This window comes from Aegilops tauschii, chromosome 2 (genome assembly GCF_002575655.3).
Source record: "Aegilops tauschii subsp. strangulata cultivar AL8/78 chromosome 2, Aet v6.0, whole genome shotgun sequence".
Lineage (NCBI taxonomy): Eukaryota > Viridiplantae > Streptophyta > Magnoliopsida > Poales > Poaceae > Aegilops > Aegilops tauschii.
The window spans coordinates 552,943,105-552,963,199 of NC_053036.3; positions in this window are offsets into that span (position 1 = coordinate 552,943,105).

Genomic DNA, 20,095 nt, shown 5'->3' on the forward strand with positions numbered 1-20,095 from the left:
CCCACCTGGGCCCCCAGGAGCACCCTGGTGGGTTGTGCTCCCCTCGGAGCACCGCTCAGGTACTTTCTTGGCCCATCGTGTGTCTTCTGGTCCAGAAAAAGTCACCAAAAAGTTTTGCCGCGTTTGTACTCCATTTTGTTGGAAATATGCCCTAGAGGCAATAATAAATTGGTTATTATTATATTTCCTTGTTCATGATAATCGTTTATTATCCATGCTAAAATTGTATTGATAGGAAACTCAGATACATGTGTGGATACATAGACAACACCATGTCCCTAGTAAGCATCTAGTTGACTAGCTCGTTGATCAATAGATGGTTACGGTTTCCTGACCATGGAGGGATGTCGTTGATAATGGGATCACATCATTAGGAGAATGATGTGATGGACAAGACCCAATCCTAAGCCTAGCACAAGATCGTGTAGTTCGTTTGCTAAGAGCTTTTCTAATGTCAAGTATCATTTCCTTAGACCATGAGATTGTGCAACTCCCGGATACCATAGGAATGCTTTGGGTGTACCAAACGTCACAATGTAACTGGGTGGCTATAAAGGTGCACTACAGGTATCTCCGAAAGTGTCTGTTGGGTTGGCACGAATCGAGACTGGGATTTGTCACTCCGTGTGAACGGAGAGGTATCTCTGGGCCCACTCGATAGGACATCATCATAATGTGCACAATGTGACCAAGGAATTGATCACAAGATGATGTGTTACGGAACGAGTAAAGAGACTTGCCGGTAACGAGATTGAACAAGGTATCGGGATACCGACGATCGAATCTCGGGCAAGTAACATACCGATTGACAAAGGGAATTGTATACGGGATTGATTGAATCCCCGACATCGTGGTTCATCCGATGAGATCATCGTGGAACATGTGGGAGCCAACATGGGTATCCAGATCCCGCTGTTGGTTATTGACCGGAGAACGTCTCGGTCATGTCTGCATGGTTCCCGAACCCGTAGCGTCTACACACTTAAGGTTCGATGACGCTAGGGTTATAGGGAATAGATATACGTGGTTACCGAATGTTGTTCGGAGTCCCGGATGAGATCCCGGACGTCACGAGGAGTTCCGGAATGGTCCGGAGGTAAACATTTATATATGGGAAGTCCTATTTTGGGCACCGGAAAAGTTTCGCGTGCTATCGGTAACGTACCGGGACCACCGGGAGGGTCCCGGGGGTCCACCAGGTGGGGCCACCGGCCCCAGAGGGCTGCGTGGGCCAATAGTGGGAAGGGACCAGCCCCTAGGTGGGCTGGGGCGCCTCCCACCAAGGTCCAAGGTGCCCTCAAGAGGAGAGGGGGCAAACCCTAGGAGCAGATGGGCCCTAAGGCCCACCCTAGGTACGCCCCCCTTTCTCCCCCTTGGCCGCCACCCAGATGGGATCTGGGGGCTTCCGCCACACCTGGGGAGGGAACCCTAGGTGGGGGCGCAGCCCCTCCTCTTCCCCTATATATACTTGAGGTATGGGGGCTGCCCAACATATGATTTGCTCTCCCTCTTGGCGCAGCCCTTTCCTCTTCCATGTCCTCCTCCTCTCCCGCGGTGCTTGGCGAAGCCCTGCAGGATTGCCACGCTCCTCCATCACCACCACGCCGTCGTGCTGCTGCTGGACGGAGTCTTCCCCAACCTCTCCCTCTCTCCTTGCTGGATCAAGGCGTGGGAGACGTCACCGGGCTGCACGTGTGTTGAACGCGGAGGCGCCGTGGTTTGGCGCTTAGATCGGAATCAACCGCGATCTGAATCGCTACGAGTACGACTCCTTCATCCGCGTTCTTGCAATGCTTCCGCATCGCGATCTACAATGGTATGTAGATGCACTCCCCTTCCCCTCGGTGCTAGATTACTCCATAGATTGATCTTGGTGATGCGTAGAAAATTTTGAATTTCTGCTACGTTCTCCAACAGTGGCATCATGAGCTAGGTCTATGCGTAGTTTCTATGCACGAGTAGAACACAAAGTAGTTGTGGGCGTCGATTTTGTCAATTTACTTGCCGTTACTAGTCTTATCTTGATTCGGTGGCATCGTGGGATGAAGCGGCCCGGACCGACCTTACACGTACTCTTACGTGAGACAGGTTCCACCGACTGACATGCACGAGTTGCATAAGGTGGCTAGCGGGTGTCTGTCTCTCCCACTTTAGTCGGATCGGATTCGATGAAAAGGGTCCTTATGAAGGGTAAATAGAAATTGGCATATCACGTTGTGGCTTTTGCGTAGGTAAGAAACGTTCTTGCTATAAACCCATAGCAGCCATGTAAAACATGCAACAACAATTAGAGGACGTCTAACTTGTTTTTGCAGGGTATGCTATGTGATGTGATATGGCCAAAGGATGTGATGAATGATATATGTGATGTATGAGATTGATCATGTTCTTGTAATAGGAATCACGACTTGCATGTCGATGAGTATGACAACTGGCAGGAGCCATAGGAGTTGTCTTAATTTATTGTATGACCTGCGTGTCAATGAAAACGCCATGTAATTACTTTAGTTTATTGCTAACCGTTAGCTATAGTAGTAGAAGTAATAGTTGGCGAGACAACTTCATGAAGACACGATGATGGAGATCATGGTGTCATGCCGGTGACAAAGGTGATCATGCCGCGCCTCGAAGATGGAGATCAAAAGGCGCAAGATGATATTGGCCATATCATGTCACTTTATGATTTGCATGTGATGTTTGTCATGTTTACATCTTATTAGCTTAGAACGACGGTAGCATAAATAAGATGATCCCTCACTAAAAATTTCAAGAGACGTGTTCCCCCTAACTGTGCACCGTTGCGAAGGTTCGTTGTTTCGAAGCACCACGTGATGATCGGGTGTGATAGATTCTAACCTTCGAATACAACGGGTGTTGACGAGCCTAGCATGTACGGACATGGCCTCGGAACACATGCGAAACACTTAGATTGACTTGACGAGCCTAGCATGTACAGACATGGCCTCGGAACACAAGAGATCGAAAGGTCGAACATGAGTCGTATAGTAGATGCGATCAACATGGAGATGTTCACCGATGATGACTAGTCCGTATCACGTGATGATCGGACACGGCCTAGTTTGACTCGGATCAAGTATCGCTTAGATGACTAGAGGGATGTCTATCTGAGTGGGAGTTCGTTGAATAATCAGATGAACTTAATTATCATGAACATAGTCAAAAGGTCTTTGCAAATTATGTCATAGCTTACGCTTTAGTTCTACTATTTAAGATATGTTCCTAGAGAAAAATTTAGTTGAAAGTTGATAGTAGCAATTATGCGGACTGGGTCCGTAAACTGAGGATTGTCCTCATTGCTGCACAGAAGGCTTATGTCCTTAATGCACCGCTCGGTGTGCTGAACCTCAGCGTCGTCTGTAGATGTTGCGAAACATCTGGCATACACGTTTTGATGACTACGTGATAGTTCAGTGCGTAATGCTAACGGTTTAGAATTGTGGCACCAAAGACGTTTTTTGAAACGTCGCAGAACATATGAGATGTTCCGAAGACTGAAATTGGGATTTCAGACTAGTGCCCACATCAAGAGGTATGAGACCTCTGACAAGTTTCTTAAGCCTGCAAACTAAGGGAGAAAAGCTCAATCGTTGAGCATGTGCTCAGATTGTCTGACTACTACAATCGCTTGAATCGAGTGGGAGTTAATCTTCCAGATGAGATAGTGATGGTTCTCCATAGTCACTGCCACCAAGCTATTAGAGCTTCGTGATGAACTATAACATATCAGGGATAGACATGATGATCCTTGAGCAACTCGCGATGTTTGACACCGCGAAAGTAGAAATCAAGAAGGAGCATCAATTGTTGATGGTTAGTAAAACCACTAGTTTCTAGAAGGGCAAGGGCAAGAAGGGATACTTCATGAAACGGCAAATCAGTTGCTGCTCTAGTGAAGAAACCCAAGGTTGAACCCAAACCCGAGACTAAGTGCTTCTGAAATGAGGGGAACGGTCACTGAAGCAGAACTACCCTAGATACTTCGTAGATGAGAAGGCTGGCAAGGTCGACAGAAGTATATTGGATATACATTATATGAATGTGTACTTTACTAGTACTCCTAGCAGCACCAGGGTATTAGATACCGGTTCGGTTGCTAAGTGTTAGTAACTCGAAATAAAAGCTGCGGAATAAACGGAGACTAGCTAAAGGTGAGATGACGATATGTGTTGGAAGTGTTTCCAAGGTTGATGTGATCAAGCATCGCATGCTCCCTCTACCATCGAGATTGGTGTTAAACCTAAATAATTGTTATTTGGTGTTTGCGTTGAGCATAAACATGATTGGATTATGTTTATCGCAATACGGTTATTCATTTAAGGAGAATAATGGTTACTCTGTTTATTTGAATAATACCTTCAATGGTCTTGCACCTAAAATGAATCTCGATCGCAGTGATACACATATTCGTGCCAAAAGATATAAAATAGTGTGGATAGTACCACATACTTGTGGCACTGCCATTTGAGTCATATTGGTATAGAACGCATGAAGAAGCTCCATGTAGATGGATCTTTGGACTCACTCGTTTTTGAAAAGATTGAGACATGCGAACCATGTCTATTGGTATATATGCATGAAGAAACTCCATGCAGATGGATCGTTTGGACTCACTTGATTTTGAATCACTTGAGACATGCAAATCATACCACATGGGCAAGATGACTGAAAGGCCTCGTTTTCAGTAAGATGGAACAAGAGAGCAACTTGTTGGAAGTAATACATTTGATGTGTGCAGTCCAATGAGTGCTGAGGCACGCAGTGGATATCGATATGTTCTTACTTCACAGATGATTTGAGTAGATGCTGAGAATATTTACTTGATGAAACACAAGTCTGAATTATTGAAAGGTTCAAGTAATTTCAGAGTGAAGTTGAAGATCATCGTGACAAGAGGATAAAATGTCTATGATATGATCATAGAGATATCTGAGTTACGAGTTTGGCACACAATTAAGACATTGTGGAAAGTGTTTCACAATTAATACCGCCTGGAACACCACAGTGTGATGGTGTGTCCGAACATCATAACTGCACCCTATTGGATATGGTGCATACCATGATGTCTCTTATCGAATTACCACTATCGTTTATGGGTTAGGCATTAGAGATAACCGCATTCACTTTAAAAGGGGCACCACGCAATTCCGTTGAGACGACACCGTTTAGAGAAACCTAAGTTGTCGTTTCTTAAAAGTTTGGGGCTGCGATGCTTATGTGAAAAAGTTTTAGGCTGAGAAGCTCGAACCCAAAGCGGATAAATGCATCTTCATAGAATACCCAAAACAGTTGGGTATACCTCCTATTTCAGATCTGGAAGCAAAAGTAATTGCTTCTAGAAACGAGTCCTTTCTCGAGGAAAAGTTTCTCTCGAAAGAATTGAGTGGGAGGATGGTGGAGACTTGATGAGGTTATTGAACCATAACTTCAACTAGTGTGTAGCAAGGCACAGGAAGTTGTTCCTGTGGCACCTACACCAATTGAAGTGGAAGCTTATGATAGTGATCATGAAACTTCGGATCAAGTCACTACCAAACCTCGTAGGACGACGAGGATGCGTACTACTTCAGAGTAATGCGTGATCCTGTCTTGGAAGTCATGTTGCTAGACAACAATGAACCTACGAGCTATGGAGAAGCGATGGTGGGCCCATATTCCGACAAATGGTTAGAAGCCATGAAATCCGAGATAGGATCCATGTATCAGAACAAAGCATGGACTTTGGTGAACTTGCCCGATGATCGGCAAGCCATTGAGATAAATGGATCTTTAAGAAGAAGACGGACGTGGACGGTAAGGTTACCGTCTATGAAGCTTGACTTGTGGCAAAGAGTGTTTTCACAAGTTCAAGGAGTTGACCACGATGAGATTTACTCATCCGTAACGATGCTTAAGTCCGTCGGAATCATGTTAGCATTATCTGCATTTATGAAATCTGGCAGATGGATGTCAAAACAAGTTTCCTTACCAGTTTTCGTAAGGAAAGGTTGTATGTGATACAATCAGAAAGGTTTTGTCGATCCTAAGGATGCTGAAAGGTATGCTAGCTCCAGCGATCCTTCCATGGATTAGAGCAAGCATCTCGGAGTCAGAATATACGCTTTGATGGAGTGATCAAAGTTTTTGGGTTTATACAAAGTTTGTTAGAAACTTGTATTTACAATAAAGTGAGTGGGAGCGCTACAACATTTCTGATAAGTATATGTGAATGACATATTGTTGATCCGAAATGATGTAGAATATCTGGAAAGCATAAAGGGTTGTTTGAAAGGAGTTTTTCAAAGGAAGACCTGGATAAAGCTGCTTACATATTGGGCATCAAGATCTATAGAAATAGATCAAGACGCCTGATGATACTTTCAAAGAACGCACACCTTGACATGATTTTGAAAGAGTTCAAAATAGATCAGCAAAGAAGGAGTTCTTGGCTGTGTTACAAGGTGTGAGTATTGAGTAAGACTAAGGACCTGACCACAGCAGAAGAGAGAGAAAGGACGAAGGTCGTCCCCTATGCTTTAGACGTAGGCTCTACAATATGCTATGCTGTGTACCGCACTTGAAGTGTGCCTTGCCATGAGTTGGTCAAGGGGTACAATAGTGATCCGGGAATGGATCACATGACAGCGGTCGAACTTATCCTTAGTATCTAGTGGACTAAGGAATTTTCTCGATTATGGAGGTGGACAAGGAGTTCGTCGTAAAGGGTTACGTCAATGCGAACTTTGACACTAATCCGGATGACTCTGAGTAGTAAACCGGATTCGTATAGTAGAGCAGTTATTTGAAATGGCTCCAAGTAGCGCGTGGTAGCATCCACAAGATGACATAGATATTCGTAAAGCACACACGGATCTGAAAGGTTCAGACCCGTTGACTAATAACCTCTCTCACAAGCATAACATGATCAAACCAGAACTCATTGAGTGTTAATCACATAGTGATGTGAACTAAATTGTTGACTCTAGTAAACTCTTTGGATGTTGGTCACATGGTGATGTGACCTGTGAGTGTTAATCACATGGTGATGTGAACTAGATTATTGACTCTAGTACAAGTGGGAGACTGTTGGAAATATACCCTAGAGGCAATAATAAATTGGTTATTATTATATTTCCTTGTTCATGATAATCGTTTATTATCCATGCTAAAATTGTATTGATAGGAAACTCAGATACATGCGTGGATACATAGACAACACCATGTCCCTACTAAGCCTCTAGTTGACTAGCTCGTTGATCAATAGATGGTTACGGTTTCCTGACCATGGAGGGATGTCGTTGATAACGGGATCACATCATTAGGAGAATGATGTGATGGACAAGACCCAATCCTAAGCCTAGCACAAGATCGTGTAGTTCGTTTGCTAAGAGCTTTTCTAATGTCAAGTATCATTTCCTTAGACCATGAGATTGTGCAACTCCCGGATACCGTAGGAATGCTTTGGGTGTACCAAACGTCACAACGTAACTGGGTGGCTATAAAGGTGCACTACAGGTATCTCCGAAAGTGTCTGTTGGGTTGGCACGAATCGAGACTGGGATTTGTCACTCCATGTGAACGGAGAGGTATCTCTGGGCCCACTCGGTAGGACATCATCATAATGTGCACAATGTGACCAAGAAGTTGATCACGGGATGATGTGTTATGGAACGAGTAAAGAGACTTGCCGGTAACGAGATTGAACAAGGTATCGGGATACCGACGATCGAATCTCGGGCAAGTAACATACCGATTGACAAAGGGAATTGTATACGGGATTGATTGAATCCCCGACATCGTGGTTCATCCGATGAGATCATCGTGGAACATGTGGGAGCCAACATGGGTATCCAGATCCCGCTGTTGGTTATTGACCAGAGAACGTCTCGGTCATGTCTGCATGGTTCCCGAACCCGTAGGGTCTACACACTTAAGGTTCGATGACGCTAGGGTTATAGGGAATAGATATACGTGGTTACCGAATGTTGTTCAGAGTCCCGGATGAGATCCCGGATGTCACGAGGAGTTCCGGAATGGTCCGGAGGTAAAGATTTATATATGGGAAGTCCTGTTTTGGTCACCGGAAAAGTTTCGGGTGCTATCGGTAACGTACCGGGACCACCGGGAGGGTCCCGGGGGTCCACCAGGTGGGGCCAGCGGCCCCAGAGGGCTGCGTGGGCCAATAGTGGGAAGGGACCAGCCCCTAGGTGGGCTGGGGCGCCTCCCACCAAGGCCCAAGGCGCCCTCAAGAGGAGAGGGGGCAAACCCTAGGAGCAGATGGGCCCTAAGGCCCACCCTAGGTGCGCCCCCCCTTTCTCCCCCTTGGCCGCCACCCAGATGGGATCTGGGGGCTGCCGCCACACCTGGGGAGGGAACCCTAGGTGGGGGCGCAGCCCCTCCTCTTCCCCTATATATACTTGAGGTATGGGGGCTGCCCAACATATGATTTGCTCTCCCTCTTGGCGCAGCCCTTCCCTCTTCCATGTCCTCCTCCTCTCCCACGGTGCTTGGCGAAGCCCTGCAGGATTGCCACGCTCCTCCATCACCACCACGCCGTCGTGCTGCTGCTGGACGGAGTCTTCCCCAACCTCTCCCTCTCTCCTTGCTGGATCAAGGCGTGGGAGACGTCACCGGGCTGCACGTGTGTTGAACGCGGAGGCGCCGTGGTTCGGCGCTTAGATCGGAATCAACCGCGATCTGAATCGCTACGAGTACGACTCCTTCATCCGCGTTCTTGCAACGCTTCCGCATCGCGATCTACAATGGTATGTAGATGCACTCCCCTTCCCCTCGGTGCTAGATTACTCCATAGAATTGATCTTGGTGATGCGTAGAAAATTTTGAATTTCTGCTACGTTCTCCAACACGTTTGGTATTGATTTCCTGCGAAGTAAAAAACAAGCAAAAAACAACAACTCGCACTAGGCACTATGTCAACAGGTTTGTCCCAAAAAATGATATAAAGTTGCTATAAAATGATTATAAAACATCCAAGAATGATAATATAACAGCATGGAACAATAAAAAATTATAGATACGTTGGAGACGTATCAGCATCCCCAAGCTTAATTCCTGCTCATCCTCGAGTAGGTAAATGATAAAAACAGAATTTTTGATGTGGAATGCTGCCTAACATGTTCACCACATATTCTTTTCTTTGTAGCATGGACATTTGGAGTTTTATATGATTCAAAGCAATAGTCTAGTTTTGACATGAAGATTTCAATCAAGCATATCAACAAGCAACCATGTCTTTCAAAATATCAACACTAAAGAAAGTTATCCCTAGCTCATTATGCTCAATCATTGATCCATTCATGAAACACACTCACATATTAGCTACACCCAATGCTCCATTACGATCATAGTGCCCCTTAGTTGGTGCTTTATAAGAGAAGATGGAGACTCAAATGAAAATAAAAATTGCATAAAGTAAAAGAAAGGCCCGAGGGAAGTAGGGATTTTTACAGGTGCGAGAGCTCAAAGCAAAAAAAGTAGAGATAAAACATTTTGGGTGGCATGTTTTTCCTGTCAACGAAAACGATCGAGTAGTTCCCAATACTTTCCATGCTAGATATATCGGTTGCCAAAAAGAAAATAAAGTTTATTCCTTTTTCCACCATACATTCACATTCCACGGCTAACCGAATCCACGGGTGTCGTCCATACCAACACTTTCCAAGGAATTTATTATTTGACAACATAAAGTAAATTCATTTTTCATTTCGGGACTGGGCATCCCTAATACCTTTGCCATACTCTCGTGCAATGACAAGTGAATAAACACTCATCTTGAGAATAACACATCTAGCATGGAAAAATATCAGCCACCCCCTACCGTTTCATGAGCGGTACGAGCACACAAAAGAGAAATTTATTTTGAAGTTTAGAGATGGCACATACAAATTTGCTTAGAATGGCAAAATAATACCGCATATAGGTAGGTATATTGGACTAATGTGGCAAAACTGGTTTAAGGATTTTGGATACACAAGTAGTGATCATACTTAGTGCAAATGAAGGCTAGCAAACGACTGAGAAGCATCCAACCAAGAAACGAAAAGTCTCATAAGTGAGCATTAAGCATAACTAACACCGAATAATGCACCACAAGTAGGATGTAATTTCATTGCATAACTATTGACTTTCGTGCTTACATAGGGAATCACAAACCTTAACACCAATATTCTTACTATAGCATAATTACTCATCAACATGACTCACATATTAAATCAACATATCGCAAAACTATTACAAGGAATCAAGTTTATTTTTTCCAATGATCTTCATGAAAGTTTTTATTATATCCCTCTTGAATATCTACCACTTTAGGACTAATTTCATATGTTGCTTTTGATAGCTCAAACAAATCTAAGTGAAGAACTTGAGCATAAAATTTTCTTCCCTCAAAATAAATTTGAGTGAAGCAAGAGAGAATTTCTTAAAAAATTACTAACTCTCAAATAAATCTAAGTGAAGCATGAGAGCATTTCTTCAAAAATAATAAAGCACACCGTGCTAAAAAATATATAAGTGAAGCACTAGAGCAATTCCAAAGCTCAAAAAGATTTAAGTGAAGCATAGAGAGCAATTCTAACAAGTCATAGCATAATTTTGGCTCTCTCAAATAGGTGTGTCCAGCAAGGATTCGTGACTTAAATAAAAAACAAAACAAGCAAAGACTCATATCATACAAGACGCTCCAAGCAAAACTCATGATATGTGACGAATAAAAATATAGCTCCAAGTAGAATACCGATGGTCGTTAGAAGAAAGAGGGGATGCCACTCGGGCATCCCCAAGCTTAGTTGCTTGCTTCTCTTTTAGATATTAGCTTGGGATGCCATGGGGCATCCCCAAGCTTAGGATCTTCTTACTCCTTATTCCGTCATCCATCGTGATCTCACCCAAAACTTGAAAACTTCAATCACACAAAACTCAACAAAACCTTCGTGAGATCCGTTAGTATAACAAAGCAAATCACTACTATAAGTACTGTTGCAAACCCATTCATATTTTATTTTTGCATTATATCTACTGTATTCCAACTTTGCTATAGCTTATACCCTCCAATACAAACCATAGATTCATCGAAATAAGCACACAACGCAAAGAAAACAGAATCTGTCAAAAACAGAAAAGTCTGTAGTAATCAGGGAACTTCGTATACTTATATAACTCCAAAAATTCAACGTGGGCAATTTTTTTATAAATCTTGCGTAAAAAATCAGATCAAAAGCACGTTTCTGTGATTTCTGAAAATTATTTTTCTGAGCGCAAAAGTTTCTGTTTCTCAACAAGATCAAGTCAACTATGACCCAACATGATCCGAAAGGCTTTGCTTGGCACAAACACTAAATTAAACACAAAAAACACAATCATAACAGAGGCATAATTGTGCAAACACTCAAGAACAGAAAGAAAAAGACAAAAATAAATTTTATTCATTGGGTTGCCTCCTAACAAGCGCTATCGTTTTACGCCCCTAGCTAGGCATAAGATTTAAATGATGCTCACATGAAAGATGGTAATTGAAACACGAAGAGAGCACCATGTAACATGTGAAAAACACATTTAACTCTAACATACTTCCTATGCATAGGCATTTTGTAAGCAAACAAATTATCAAGACAAAAAATTTCTAGCATATGCAAGGTAGAAGAATAAAACATTGACGATCTCAACATAACGAGAGGTAATTTAGTAGCATGAAATTTCTACAACCATATTTTCCTCTCTCATAATAATTACATGTAGGATCCTAATCAAATTCAATAATATAACTATCACATAAAATATTCTCTTCATGATCCACATGCATGCAATGTTGACACTCTTCCAAAATAGTGGGATTATCTTCAAATAAAGTCATGACCTCTCCAAGCCCACTTTCATAAAAAAAATCATAAGATTGAACACTCTCCAAATATGTGGGATTATTTTTAGCTAACGTTGACACTCTTCCAAACCCACTTTTAATATTATCGCACACATATTCATCATGAGGTTTAAATAAATTTTCAAGATCATAAGAATCATTATCACCCTAATCATGATCATTGCAATAAGTAGTGGACCTAGCAATATTAGCATCCCCAAGCTTGGGGTTTTACATATTATTAGCACAATTGACATTAATAGAATTTATAATAACATCATGGCAATCATGCTTTTCATTCAAGGAGCTATTATGAATAACTTTAGAAATTCCTTCATTTAACACTTCATCATGATTATTAGATTCATAAATATCAAGCAAAACTTCATAAAGATAATCTAGTGAACTCAATTCACTAGCACTGGGTTCATCATAACTGGATCTCTTGAAAAGATTAGCAAGTGGATGACGATCCATATCAATAGATTTTTAGCAAGCGAAGATGCAAGCAAATAAAAGGCACATGGTAACATAAGCAAACAAGAGATCTGACGAGAAAAAGGACGAACGAAAAAGAGGGCGAATAAAACGATAATTTTTTGTGAAGTGGGGGAGATGAAAACGAGAAGCAAATGGCAAATAATGTAAATTGCAAGGAGATGAGATTTGTGATTAGGAACTTGGTAGGTGTTGATGATGTTTCCCCGACAACGACGCCAGAAATTCCTTTTGATGTTGGCTTGAACTACGTCGGTATTTCCCCAAAGAGGAAGGGATGATGCAGCACATCAACGCTAGGTATTTCCCTCAGTGATGAGACCAAGGCTATCGAACCAGTAGGAGAACCAAGCAACACTACATAAACAATACCTGCACACAAAGAACAAATACTTGCAACCCGGCGTGTTAAAGGGGTTGTCAATCCCTTTCGGGTAACAGTGCCAGAAATTGTCAAGTTGACGGGATAAAATTGTAGTAGATTGATAGATGCAAATAAAATTCAGCGAGGTATTTTTGGGTTTTCGATAATATAGATATGAAAATAAAAGCGAATAAAAATAGATCTTGAAGGCAAATATAATAAAGAAGAGACCCGGGGGCCGTAGATTTCACTAGTGGCTTCTCTCGAGAAAAAAAGCATACGGTGGGTAAACAAATTACTGTTGGGCATTTGATAGAACTTCAAATAATCATGGCGATATCCAGGCAATGATCATTAGATAGGCATCACGTCCAAGATTAGTAGACCGACTCCTTCCTGCATCTACTAATATTACTCCACACATCGGCCGCTATCCAGCATGCATCTAGTGTATTAAGTTCATGGAAAAAGGAGTAATGCAATCAGAACGATGACATAATGTAGACAAGATCTATTTATGTAGAAATAGACCCCATCTTGTTGTCCTTAATAGCAACGATACATACGGGTCGGTTCCCCTTCTGTCACTGGGATCAAGCACCGTAAGATCGAACCCATCACAAAGCACCTCTTCCCATGGCAAGAAAAATCGATCTAGTTGGCCTAACTAAACCAAAGATTCGAAGAAGAAATACGAGGCTATAAGTAATCATGCATATAAAAGATCAAGAGACTCAAATAACTTTCATGGATAAAAGCATAGATCTGATCATAAACTCAAAGTTCATCGGCTCCCAACAAACACATCGCAAAAAAGAGTTACATCAAATAGATCTCCAAGAGACCATTGTATTGAGAATCAAAAGAGAGAGAGGAAGCCATCTAGCTACTAACTACGGACCCGTAGGTCTACATTGAACTACTCATGCATCATCGGAGAGGCACCAATGAGGATGACGAACCCCTCCATGATGGTGTCTAGATTGGATCTGTGGTTTCTGGAACTTGCGGCAGCTGGAATTGAGTTTCGTCGACTCCCCTAGGGTTTCTGGAATATTGGGGTATTTATAGAGCAAAGAGGCAGCGCAGGAGGCCACCGAGGTGGGCACAACCCACTTGGGCGCGCCTGGGAGCCCAGGCGTGCCCTGGTGGGTTGTGCTCCCCTCGGAGCACCCATGAGCTACTTTCTGGCCCATCGTGTGTCTTCTGGTCGAGAAAAAATCACCAAAAAGTTTCGCTGCATTTGGACTCCGTTTGGGATTGATTTCCTACGTAGTAAGAAACAAGCAAAAAACAGCAACTGGCACCGTGCACTATGTCAATAGGTTAGTCCCAAAAAATGATATAAAGTTGCTTTAAAATGATTGTAAAACATCCAAAAATGGTAATATAACAGCATGGAACAATCAAAAATCATAGATACGTTGGAGACGTATCACTACTCTAGCTAATTGCTCCCACTTTCAATATGTATCCAGATCGAGACTCAGAATCATCCGGATTGGTGTCAAAGCTTGCATCGACGTAACTCTTTACGATGAACTCTTTATCACCTCCATAACCGAGAAACATTTCCTTAGTCCCCTGTATGTACCTAAGGATAATTTTGACCGATGTCCAGTGATCTACTCCTGGATCACTATTGTACCCCCTTGCCAAACTCATGGCAAGGCACAGGGAATGACTTTCATTCTCTCTCTATATTCTGCCGTGGTCGGGTTTTGAGTCTTACTCAACTTCACACCTTGTAACACAGGCAAGAACCCTTTCGTTGACTGATCCATTTTGAACTTCTTCAAAACTTTATCAAGGTATGTGCTTTGTGAAAGTCCTATCAAGCATCTTGATCTATCTCTATAGATCTTGATGCTCAATATACACTGGTATGCGTCGGTCCTAAACAAACAGTTTTTAACCCCTTTCCGCGACGACATTCGGAACCGTCGCCAAGTGAGTGTGGGCGATAGGGGGGGGGGTCCTTCCCACACGACCCAGAAACCGTTGGGGATATGCCCTCCTCGCACACACGCTCGGCAAAATGAGGTCGTGTGCGACCGACAAGCACTCAAGTACAGAAATACGTACAGTAGTGCTAAAAAATACAATTATACTGGCGAAATCATTTCCGGTCGTAAGTACATCCAATACAGTCAGTCACCACTAAACGTTTCCATTCGTATATACATCCCACACAGTCACTACAAGGAAAACATTTGCGCAAGGTGGCGTAACGCAAACAGTTTTGAAGAGAATATCGTGTGTGATCGTTCATTGATCCAACACGGTTTATTCGTAGAAACTGTGTGCGTTGCCTGAGGTCATCGCCCACGGTGTTTTCTCATTAACCGTTTGCAATAAGAAAACCCAATTAGCAAGCTAATTGGCCAATTAGCGGACTAATTGCATTAATAATCCATTTACTAATCTAATTGACATTCATATTAAGCACATAATATATTCCATTTCCATATTAAGGAAGCAGGATTTCATAATTGAAATACATCGTAGTACAACATGATATAGCTTCAGCACTCAGCAAGTTTCACATGCAACATCTAGAACCTTTCGAAATTAGCATCATAGACGGTACATAGAGAGATGCATCTCATCTGGAAAACTGCTGAAGTGGAAGGCGAATATTGAGCCTTCATTCATGTTGAAGGTCTTTGCAACTTTAGGCCAGTGCCAGTGGATGATTGACCGTCCATCCCTCGACCTCTTCAGGAACACTTCAATATTGAACCGTGGGTGTTGTATGAAAACTTTCCTCGCCTCCTGAGCACAGAGGTGGTTTGAGAGGTAATCATCAATAAAGCCTGAAAACAAGGATGTGCATAAATATCTTCTCTATATTGGAAATGGGGCAAAGGAATACAAAAAGGCAAGGTAAAATAGTTAGTACCATCTTATAAACCTCAGTGCTTCCCATTGTTTCCTTGCAACACATATAAGGTAGTTAGCATCAGGTTAAGTAAGGGTTCGCATGCTATCAGTAGAATATGTTGATGAAAAATAAGCACATTGCAGATTCATCAGATTACTTCGAGCCACATGGAAAACCCATTTATCCAAACCAAGCATGATTAAGAACTAGGAAATATAGCACTTGTATATGTTTCTCATGTATTAAGTGCAGCCAAATTCGATTTATTCCTCACATGGTATACAATAACAGAATGCAGCCACAACAATTGAACATCGCATCGCAGAATTGAACCAAGCAGTTAATTAAACACCACAACAAATGAACCAAACGTTAACTGAGCACCACATTGCACAATATAACATACTCCAAATAGAAGATCAATCAGTTAACCAAACGAAGCATGCTTAACAACTTGGAAATATAGCAATTGTATTTGTTTCTCATGTATTTAGTACAGCTGATACGTCTCCAATGTATCTATAATTTATGAAGTATTCATGCTATTATATTATCTGTTTTGGATGTTTATGAGCTTTATTAAACACTTTTATATTATTTTTGGGACTAACCTATTAACCCAGAGCCCAGTGCCAGTTTCTGTTTTTTCCCTTGTTTCAGTGTTCCGCAGAAAAGGAATATCAAACGAATGAAACCTTCGGGAGCGTGATTTTTGGAACGAACGTGATCCAGGAGACTTGGAGTTGAAGTAAAGGAAGCTTCGAGGTGGCCACGAGGCAGGGAGGCGCGCCTGCCCCGCTGGGCGCGCCCCCCACCCTCGTGGGCCCCTCGTGGCTCCCCTTACCGACTTCTTTCTCCTATATATCCATATACCCTAAAAACTTCGGGGAGCAGAATAGATCGGGAGTTCCGCCGCCGCAAGCCTCTGTAGCCACCGAAAACCAATCTAGACCCGTTCTGACACCCTGCCGGAGGGGGGATCCCTCTCCGGTGGACATCTTCATCATCCCGGCGTTCTCCATGACGAGGAGGGAGTATTTCACCCTCGGGGATGAGGGTATGTACCAGTAGCTATGTGTTTGATCTCTCTCTCTCTCTCGTGTTCTTGAGGTTATACGATCTTGATGTATCGCAAGCTTTGCTATTATAGTTGGATCTTATGATGCTCCTCCCCCTCTACTCTCTTGTAATGGATTGAGTTTTCCCTTTGAAGTTATCTTATCGGATTGAGTCTTTAAGGATTTGAGAACACTTGATGTATGCCTTGCATGTGCTTATCTGTGGTGACAATGGGATATCACGTGATTCACTTGATGTATGTTTTGGTGATCAACTTGCGGGTTCCGTGACCTTGGGAATCTTTGCATAGGGGTTGGCACATGTTTTCGTCTTGACTCTCCGGTAGAAACTTTGGGGCACTCTTTGAAGTTCTATGTGTTGGTTGAATAGATGAATCTGAGATTGTGTGATGCATATCGTATAATCATACCAACGGATACTTGAGGTGACATTGGAGTATCTAGGTGACATTAGGGTTTTGGTTGATTTGTGTCTTAAGGTGTTATTCTAGTACGAACTCTATGATAGATCGAACGGAAAGAATAGCTTCGTGTTATTTTACTACGGACTCTTGAATAGATCGATCAGAAAGAATAACTTTGAGGTGGTTTCGTACCCTACCATAATCTCTTCGTTTGTTCTCCGCTATTAGTGACTTTGGAGTGACTCTTTTTTGCATGTTGAGGGATACTTATATGATCCAATTATGTTATTATTGTTGAGAGAACTTGCACTAGTGAAAGTATGAATCCTAGGCCTTGTTTCCAAGCATTGCAATACCGTTTGTGCTCACTTTTATCATTAGTTACCTTGCTGTTTTTATTTTCAGATTACAAAAACCTATATCTACCATCCATATTGCACTTGTATCACCATCTCTTCGCCGAACTAGTGCACCTATACAATTTACCATTGTATTGGGTGTGTTGGGGACACAAGAGACTCTTTGTTATTTGGTTGCAGGGTTGTTTGAGAGAGACCCTCTTCATCCTACGCCTGCCACGGATTGATAAACCTTAGGTCATCCACTTGAGGGAAATTTGCTACTGTCCTACAAACCTCTGCACTTGGAGGCCCAACAACGTCTACAAGAAGAAGGTTGCGTAGTAGACATCAACAGCCAAATTCGATTTATTCCTCACATGGTATACAATAACAGAATGCAGCCACAACAATTGAACCAAGCAGTTAACTGAACACCACAACAAATGAACCAAACGTTAACTAAGCACCACATTGCACAATATAACATACTCCTAATAGAAGATCAGACAGTTATCCAAACCAAGCATGCTTAACAACTTGGAAATATAGCAATTGTATTTGTTTCTCATGTATTTAGTACAACCAAATTCAATTTATCCCTCACATGGTATACAATAACAGAATGCAGCCACAACAGTTGAACATCTCATTGCAGAATTGAACCAAGCAGTTAACTAATCACCACAACAAGTGAACCAAGCCACAACAAATGACCAAGCAGTTAACTAAACACCAATTGAACAATATAACATACTCCTAATAGAAGATCAGATAGTTAACCAAACCAAGCATGCTTAACAACTTGGAAATATTGCACCCTGAAGAATTGAACATCACATTTGCAGAATTGAACCAAGCAGTTAATTGAACACCACATTGCACGACATATAGAACATATACATTATAGTAGAAGATTGCATGGTAAAAGTAGATAGCACAATTCACTAGAATTTGTTAAGGAAAGGCAGTAGCTAGCAAACTGAACATGGGTCCTTATAGTGAGCTAATAAGACATGCTACTCCTCATTGTTGGAGATATCGATGACGATTGGCTCCTTGGACATGGAAGAGGGTGAGGCCTCCGCATCGTGGGTGCCATCGTTGTAGTGGTGAGTTGTCTGAGCCACTCCGGGCACCAACCTGCTGGCTCTTGAGATGAGTTAAGCACGTGCACGCTGAGAAAACACCTCATAGTCTTTGTCGAAGGCACCGACGGTGGCCTCGAGAAAACGCCACGAACTGTCATTTAAATCAGCCAACCGCGTCACGGCGTCGGCGCGCGAGGCGTCAACGGTGGCCTCGACGGCAAGGTGCTCCTCCAAGATCTGGGGGTCGGCACGAATGGCAGCCATCGCGACCTCAACCGCGCGTGCGACCGCGATTTGCTTCTCCGCTGCCAAATGCTCCTTGAGGTCCTGGCTATACTGCGTGCACCATGGCTTAGGCCGCCGCTTATTTGGTGGAGGGGTCGGTGATTTGGGTGGAAGGTGTTGCGCTCGCGCCGACGGTCGGGGCATGTGGGATGTGGAAGGAGGAGGAGTATGGGGGTCGGGTGTGGATTACCTGCCTGGATAGGCGAGGCCGAGCAGCATGAAGGAGGATCGCCGGCGAGGAGGCGGCGGCGCTGCAAGCAAGGAGTGAAGGTTTCAACTTGGAAAGGAAGGCGGAAACAGGGGAAATGTGGCTTTTGGTAAGGGGGAGGGGGCGGGGAGGTAGATATTTCCGTGGAAAACAAAAATTTGGAAACGCTTCAGCCAAAAAACTGGCGCGCAAAGTGTCATCAGACACGGTCCCTTATTCAGACACGGTCCAAAGATATTTTATGTCGCATCTCACACGGTTGGTTATAACAAACTGTGTGGGATCTACCTGATTTTTCATCTTGATTTGAATTACATAATGGGGTCACAACGGCCATGGATGGTGTTTGAATTGCTAGACCTTTTATCTGCAGTGATCATAAAAGAATTGGAATTATTCAGGGTTCGTTTGGACATTTTTATGCATTAAGTGAGTTTTCAATGCATTTATGTGCATAATTCAAATTTGAACTACATGCACATGCTTCGGTGCATATAAATTGGTTGAAAATCAAATCTTTTGTCCTCGGGTGCATGCTTAGGTCCCATGAAAGAAATGGGAATGAATGTCAAACACCCTGCCACCGTCACTCGGCCGCAAACATTGAGATACCTGGTTTTTAAATTCTAGTAAATCCAAAACTCGTCTAAAATTCATGAAACTTGGCATGCTATCATGGAGCGGCATCAACATGGCATGGTAAAGTTTTTGTCCCATTTTGGGGCAGGTTTGGGTATATGCTTCTCACAAACCAGAGCTTCTCATAACAAGCATGATGGTTTCGGTAGGGAACGCCCCAACTTTGGGGGCGAAACGATATCCATTGCCTCTTATTGCTTTCAAATTTTTTCTCGAGTCAACATAGAACAACAGGAGTGTTGTGTTATTTATTGTGATTTTTCGGGGTTCGTTTGGACATTTTTATGCATTAAGTGAGTTTTCAATGCATTTATGTGCATAATTCAAATTTGAACTACATGCACATGCTCCGGTGCATATAAATTGGTTGAAAAATCAAATCTTTTGTCCTCGGGTGCATGCTTAGGTCCCATGCAAGAAATGTGAATGA